Source organism: Pelodiscus sinensis, chromosome 2 (assembly GCF_049634645.1).
Source record: "Pelodiscus sinensis isolate JC-2024 chromosome 2, ASM4963464v1, whole genome shotgun sequence".
In the NCBI taxonomy this organism is placed as follows: Eukaryota; Metazoa; Chordata; order Testudines; family Trionychidae; genus Pelodiscus; species Pelodiscus sinensis.
The window spans coordinates 4,801,078-4,807,877 of record NC_134712.1 but is presented as its reverse complement, the minus strand read 5'-3'; positions in this window follow the sequence as shown (position 1 = coordinate 4,807,877).

Sequence of the window (6,800 nt, the reverse complement as noted above, 5' to 3'; positions counted from 1 at the left end):
TATGAACACTATTGTTTAAAAAGAAACTCAAAGCTCATAATCTGCTGCTGTCCGAAGTCCGTCCATACGGATAGAACTGGGGTCGCATTATTTGCCAAAGCTTGTAAGACCCAAGGCTGAGTGGAGGCAGAGTGTGGGTGCTCCTGCCTAAGGGCGGAGTGTGTTGAGGAAATCCTGTGGCCAGACTGCCTCTTTGAACAAACTCCACAACCAATTGAAAGCTCCGTGGAAAACCCAGGTGGGTGAGAAACGACCACTAGGGGCTTGGTTACGTTGCCCCACAATTCGGGCTAGAGGGGTGGGACTAGTGCCGGAACGTACCAGAATACTGGATTCCATGAGGAGTAACGGTAGTTCGAATTAGAGATCCTAATTTGAACTACCTACTCCGTGCCACGTGTAGCCGCGGGCACGGAGTCTGCACTAAGGGACATTTAAAAATGGTGGCGCCTGGGAAGATGCAAATGAAGCCCAGGATATTTAAATCCCGGGCTTCATTTGCAACTTCGAATGCCTACATTAGCCTCCCTAGTTTGAACTAGGGGGCTAGTGTAGACATACCCCAAGAGACCTTTACAGCAGGGGCTGGGAGCCAGGTGGAATTTAGCTCAGAGGGTAGAGGCTCCTATCGTCTGCTTCAGAGGTTCCAGGTTCAAATCCACCTGGTGGTGGTTACACTTACACTACAGGTTGTACCTTCCTGGTCTGGCACCCTCGGGATCAGAGTGAGGGAATTTACTGGACCAGGGGAGGTCAATTCTGGCAACCTGTTGCCATCTCCAGCAGGCCACCAGACTTCCCCCCCCCCCCCCCCGCCAGGGCAATGCTTCTGGCTGCAATCCTGCCCACCAGTCCCACTAATGATGCCAGTCCTGGTCCTGGCCTCAGCCACTAGCCGCGACCCAGCTGCTGGCTACTCTGCTGTTGGAGTCCCGGCCAGCCCCCACTCTCAGCTGCTGTCTAGTCCAGCTACATCCATGGGTCTGCTGAGCCATGGATGTCGGACCAGAGAGGTCCTACCTCTACACTGATCCTGGTCACATCTGAGGGCTTAAATCCTTTCTTTGCATGTGATGGGCATGTGATGGGGCATGTGATGGGGTCTCAAAGAGAAAGATGATTACACTGCATATAAAAGCTGGCCTTTCAAGCTGCGCATCTGATCGTCTCAGACAGGAAGCCATGTTAGTCTGTTTCAGCAACAAGAAGGAGCCTTGTGGCACTTTAAAGACTATCCTGTTAAATAGGGCAGAAGCTTTTGTGGGTTGCAGCTCACTTCGTCAGGTGTATGAAGTGAAAGCTTCAGTTGGCAGGAGTTTATACCTCCATACAGAGATGGGAGTGTTACATTGATTTCCCCCGTTAGGTATTCTCACCTTATCAGCTGTTGAAAGTAGGCCACATCTACTTTCACTTCGTGCACCTGACAAAGTGCAGCCCACGAGAGCTTATGCCCTAATACACCTGTTTGTCTTTCAGGTGCCACAAAATTCCACGTTCCATCTGATAGCAGAGTATGGTGGAAAGGATATGGGCTCTGCTGATCCCAGGGAGATCTGAGCCTTCAGTAACCTGCAGCTATGGGACGCAGTGCTTTTACATAAGGCGTTGTCCACACTGGCATGTTTTGTCACCAATATCTGCCTTTAAACCCCCCCAGTTTTAGTGACAACTAACTTCTACCTCTGCAAGAGACTATTGTCTTTTCCCCTCCCTTTATCGTTAACAAAGAGACAATGTGGATTCTGCTGTTTGTTTTGTCAAGAGAACTGGCTTCCAACAGGATTCCACAATGCCTGCTCTGAGGACTCTGCCCAGTGTTTTGTGATCTCTGCTGCCCTGCAGGCATGCACGCCCCCTCCCCTTTCAAAGCTGCAGGAAGCATCTGTTAGCTGACTGAGCTGCTCCGTTTGGGGGACAAACAAAAACCAAATCACTGGAATACTTCTGTTTTGCTGCTGCAGGGAGAGGGCTGGAGAGGCGACTGTGCTGCTTTGATATTTCTCAACATGATATTCCTCAACATGGAACGCTCACAGGGCTATGCGGGAATCCCAAGAAGTGCCTTCCCACAACACTGCCCTGTGGGATACATACCCACTATGCTTTGTCAACAGGGTGCTAGTAATGTGAAGTGTCAACGATGGGAGGCAGAAAAACAGGTTTGACAATTTTTCACTTTTGGCCATTTTTGCACGTCGAAAGCACTTTTGTCACCAAACCTTCCCAGTGCAGACACAGCCTAAGCTTTAGTGGTTTGAGGCTTATCTGTGAGGTCCTCAGGGTCAGTCCATGAGGATGCTAAAGCTAACAGTCACCCTACAAGGGCAATCTGAAAAAAACCCCCAGATTGGGATGCTTCTATCGGATGTTCCACCCAACCCTCTCAAAGATCTTTGCATACATGAGTAGCCTCCCAACCCACAGTGAGATGGACAAATAGCATCCCTTTCTGCAGAGAAGGAAACTAAGGGATGGAGAGGTTGTAGGTTTGATTTCCCAGAGTCTGAACACCCCCCGTTTCAAACAGTTCAATGGGAGATTGTAGGGCACCCTATGAAGTTCAGGTCTTAAAGGAAGCCAGTAGCAGAACTGCGATCAGAATTCAGAGCTCCCATCTGGCAGACCTCTGCCTGCTTTAATCATGCTGGTCGTCCTTAGAAAACCATCTGAGAAACTCAGCAGGAGAAAGTTCTGCGAGGGATGCTGCGACCAACCGCAGTGCACTCAGCTGCTACGCCATCAGATGTTTGAGCAATGCGGGGAGGAATTTCCCCAGAGGCGGCTGAGTGATCATGGTTACGGTGACCTGACATCTGTGGTTTCAAAGCGATGGCTTTGCCTTAGTCATTACTGACATCAATGTTTCATTTAAAAAAATATAATCATCATTAGCTTGCAATCTGGCATTCCCGTATTATCATCCATCACTTGCACTGCGCCTGGGCCTGGGCTAGTCCCCCAACATCAGGGAGCCCTCACTTTCCAGGGCAGGGGTGGGCAATCATTTTCGATGGAAGCGGGGCACTTTAGACATTTTTGAAGTGGCCCCGGGCTGCCCCAGAAGGGGTGGGGCCACAGGCAGAAGGGGCAGGGCCAGGACAATTCCATGCTTCTCCTCCCACAGACCCTGATTAGCCTGGAGATGGGGGAAGTGCATGAAGTCTTTGCCCCCACCCCTTCCAGAGAGAACCGCCAGCTGTTCTGAACATCTGGTGGTTCCCTCTAGGTGCCAGAGCCCCTGGTGGTGGGAGGAGACTTCACACGCTTCCCCCCACCCCCAGGACAGTCAGAGTTTGAGGGCGGGGGGGGGGAGCCCGGGAAGTCTCTCACGGGGTCCGCAGTGCTTAGAGTCAACCCTTTGTGTACTCCCCCGCTCCCAGGCCCTGATTGGCTGGGAGCAGGGGAGCAGCAGGGCATCTGCAAGCTGGATAAAACCACTTGGCAGGCCGGATCCGGCCCACCCTTGTTCTAGGGCCGTACCGTGTTCTGCTCTAGGGAAACCGTGCTTGGGTTGGATCAGGGGCAGCTTTCATAGAATCATAGGACTGGAAGGGACCTCGAGAGGTCATCGAGTCCAGCCCCCCGCCCTCAAGGCAGGATCAAGCTCCGTCTACACCATCCCTGACAGATGTCTATCTAACCTGTTCTTAAATATCTCCAGAGAGGGAGATTCCACCACCTCCCTTTGCAATTTATTCCAATATTTGACCACCCTGACAGTTAGGAATTTTTTCCTAATGTCCAATCTAAACCTCCCCTGCTGCACTTTAAGCCCATTACTCCTTGTCCTGTCCTCAGAAACCAAGAGGAACAAATTTTCTCCTTCCTCCTTGTGACACCCTTTTAGATATTTGAAAGCCGCTATCATGTCCCCCCTTAATCTTCTTTTTTCCAAACTAAACAAGCCCAGTTCATGAAGCCTGGCTTCATAGGTCATGTTCTCTAAACCTTTAATCATTCTTGTCGCTCTTCTCTGTACCCTTTCCAATTTCTCCACATCTTTCTTGAAATGTGGCGCCCAGAACTGGACACAGTATTCCAGCTGAGGCCTAACTAGTGCAGAGTAGAGCGGCAGAATGACTTCACGAGTTTTGCTTACAACACACCTGTTAATACAACCTAGAATCATATTTGCTTTTTTTGCAACAGCATCACACTGTTGACTCATATTCAACTTGTGGTCCACTATGACCCCTAGATCCCTTTCTGCCATGCTCCTTCCTAGACAGTCGCTTCCCATCTTGTATGTATGGAACTGATTGTTCCTTCCTAAGTGGAGCACTTTGCATTTCTCTCTATTAAACCTCATCCTGTTTACCTCCGACCATTTCTCTAACTTGCTAAGGTCATTCTGAATTATGTCCCTATCCTCCAAAGAAGTCGCAACCCCACCCAGTTTGGTATCATCTGCAAACTTAATAAGCGTACTCTCTATCCCAATATCTACATCATTGATGAAGATATTGAACAGTATGGGTCCCAAAACAGACCCTTGAGGAACTCCACTTGTTATCCCTTTCCAGCAGGATTTAGAACCGTTAACAACCACTCTCTGACTACGGTTATCCAGCCAATTATGCACCCACCTTATCGTGGCCCTATCTAAGTTATATTTGCCTAGTTTATCAATAAGAATATCATGCGAGACCGTATCAAATGCCTTACTAAAGTCTAGGTATATGACATCCACCGCTTCTCCCTTATCCACAAGGCTCGTTATCTTATCAAAGAAAGCTATCAGATTAGTTTGGCATGACTTGTTCTTCACAAACCCATGCTGGCTATTCCCTATCACTTTATTACCTTCCAAGTGTTTGCATATGATTTCCTTAATTACCTGCTCCATTATCTTCCCTGGGACAGACGTTAAACTGACCGGTCTATAGTTTCCTGGGTTGTTCTTATTCCCCTTTTTATAGATGGGCACAATATTTGCCCTTTTCCAGTCTTCTGGAATCTCCCCTGTCTGCCATGATTTTTCAAAGATCATAGCTAAAGGCTCAGATACCTCCTCTATCAGCTCCTTGAGTATCCTGGGATGCATTTCATCAGGACCTGGTGACTTGCTGACATCTAACTTTCCTAAGTGATTTTTAACTTGTTCTTTGTGTATCCTATCTTCTAAACTTACCCTCTCTCTGCTTGTATTCACTATGTTAGGCACACCTCCAGACTTCTCGGTGAAGACCGAAACAAAGAAGTCATTGAGCATCTCCGCCATTTCCAAGTTTCCTGTTACTGCTTCTCCCTCCTCACTAAGCAGTGGGCCTACCCTGTCCTTGGTCTTCCTCTTGCTTTTAATGTATTTATAAAAGGTCTTCTTGTTTCCCTTTATGCCTGTAGCTAATTTGATCTCATTTTGTGCCTTTGCCTTTCTAATCTTGCCCCTGCATTCCCGTGTTGCTTGCCTATATTCATCCTTTGTTATTTGTCCTAATTTCCATTTTTTATGAGACTCCTTTTTTATTTTGAGATCATGCAAGATCTCCTTGTTAAGCCAAGCTGGTCTTTTGCCATATTTTCTATCTTTCCTACACAGCGGAATTGTTTGCTTTTGGGCCCTTAACAACGTCCCTTTGAAATACTTCCAACTCTCCTCAGTTGTTTTTCCCTTCAGTCTTGCTTCCCATGGGACCTTACCTACAAGTTCTCTGAGCTTATCAAAATCTGCCTTTCCTTGTGTTTCTTTTAAGGGGTCCCTGAGGAAAGACACCCCTGAAAATTCTGGGCAGAGGCTCTTTGTTGGTTCCATCAGGTGTCTAAAAGCACCACTTCATACCTCTTTCAACCTCCCGTTTTCTAAAGCTGGCCAGCCGCCTGATTTCTGGGTCCGTGAATTCCTTCCCAGAAGGAGCGAGAGGAGGGAAGCTGCAATGTTCTCTGTCATTTGGACGGTAGGCTAACTGCAGAAAAAGCCCAGGGGCGGGGGTTCCATAAACTGGCAGACTCACAGGCCAGGTACTAGGAACCGCATCACCTCTGCTCATAACGCTTGTTTGGGTCTTTCCTCCTGTTTGTGTTTGAAGCAATGGCTGATGGGGGGGGGGGGGGGGAGGAGAAATGGTCAGACAAGGCAGTCCCACTGATGGGGGTAAAGGGTCAATCGTGCAAGCCCCAGCCATTTAAAAAGGCCTGGGGGGTCCGGGTTCCTGCGAGCTACACAAATTGGGTATCTTATTTCAATCTTATTTCAAAATAGCTTATGGCTTCTGCATAGCGCCAAATTTTGAAATAACCCGCTATTCTGAAACGTCTCTTAGTCCTCATGGAATGAGGTTTACAAGGACATTGGAATAGCGAGCCCGTTAGATTTCGAAATAAAGGGCTTGCTGTGAAGATGCAGGACAGCAGAATCCCGTCTGGGGGCCAGAGGCAGGAGGGGCCAGCTGGGGCAGGAGTGGAGCTGGGAGCACTGGGGAGCCAGTGACGGGGGATCTACCCTGGTCCAGCAAATTCCCTCATTCAGGATCAGTCAGGTCCCCAGGATGGAGAACCAGGGAATCCAACCTACAGGGAAGGGGTGGGGAACCTTTTTTTGGTCAGGGGCCACTGACCCACAGAAAAATCAGTAGGGAGCTGGGGGGTGTGGGGAGGCAGCATGGACTCCCCAATGCTGGGGGAGGCCCTAAACCTCAGGGCCTGATCCAGGCAACCCAAGGTCTGCATCAAGTCCCTGGCCCTTAGGGTCCCACTCCCGCTAAAGAGAAATATAATCTAGATGGGGCGACTATCAGGTTTGTGCATAACTGGCTGGATAATCATTCCCAGAGAGTAATTATCCATGGATCACAGTCATG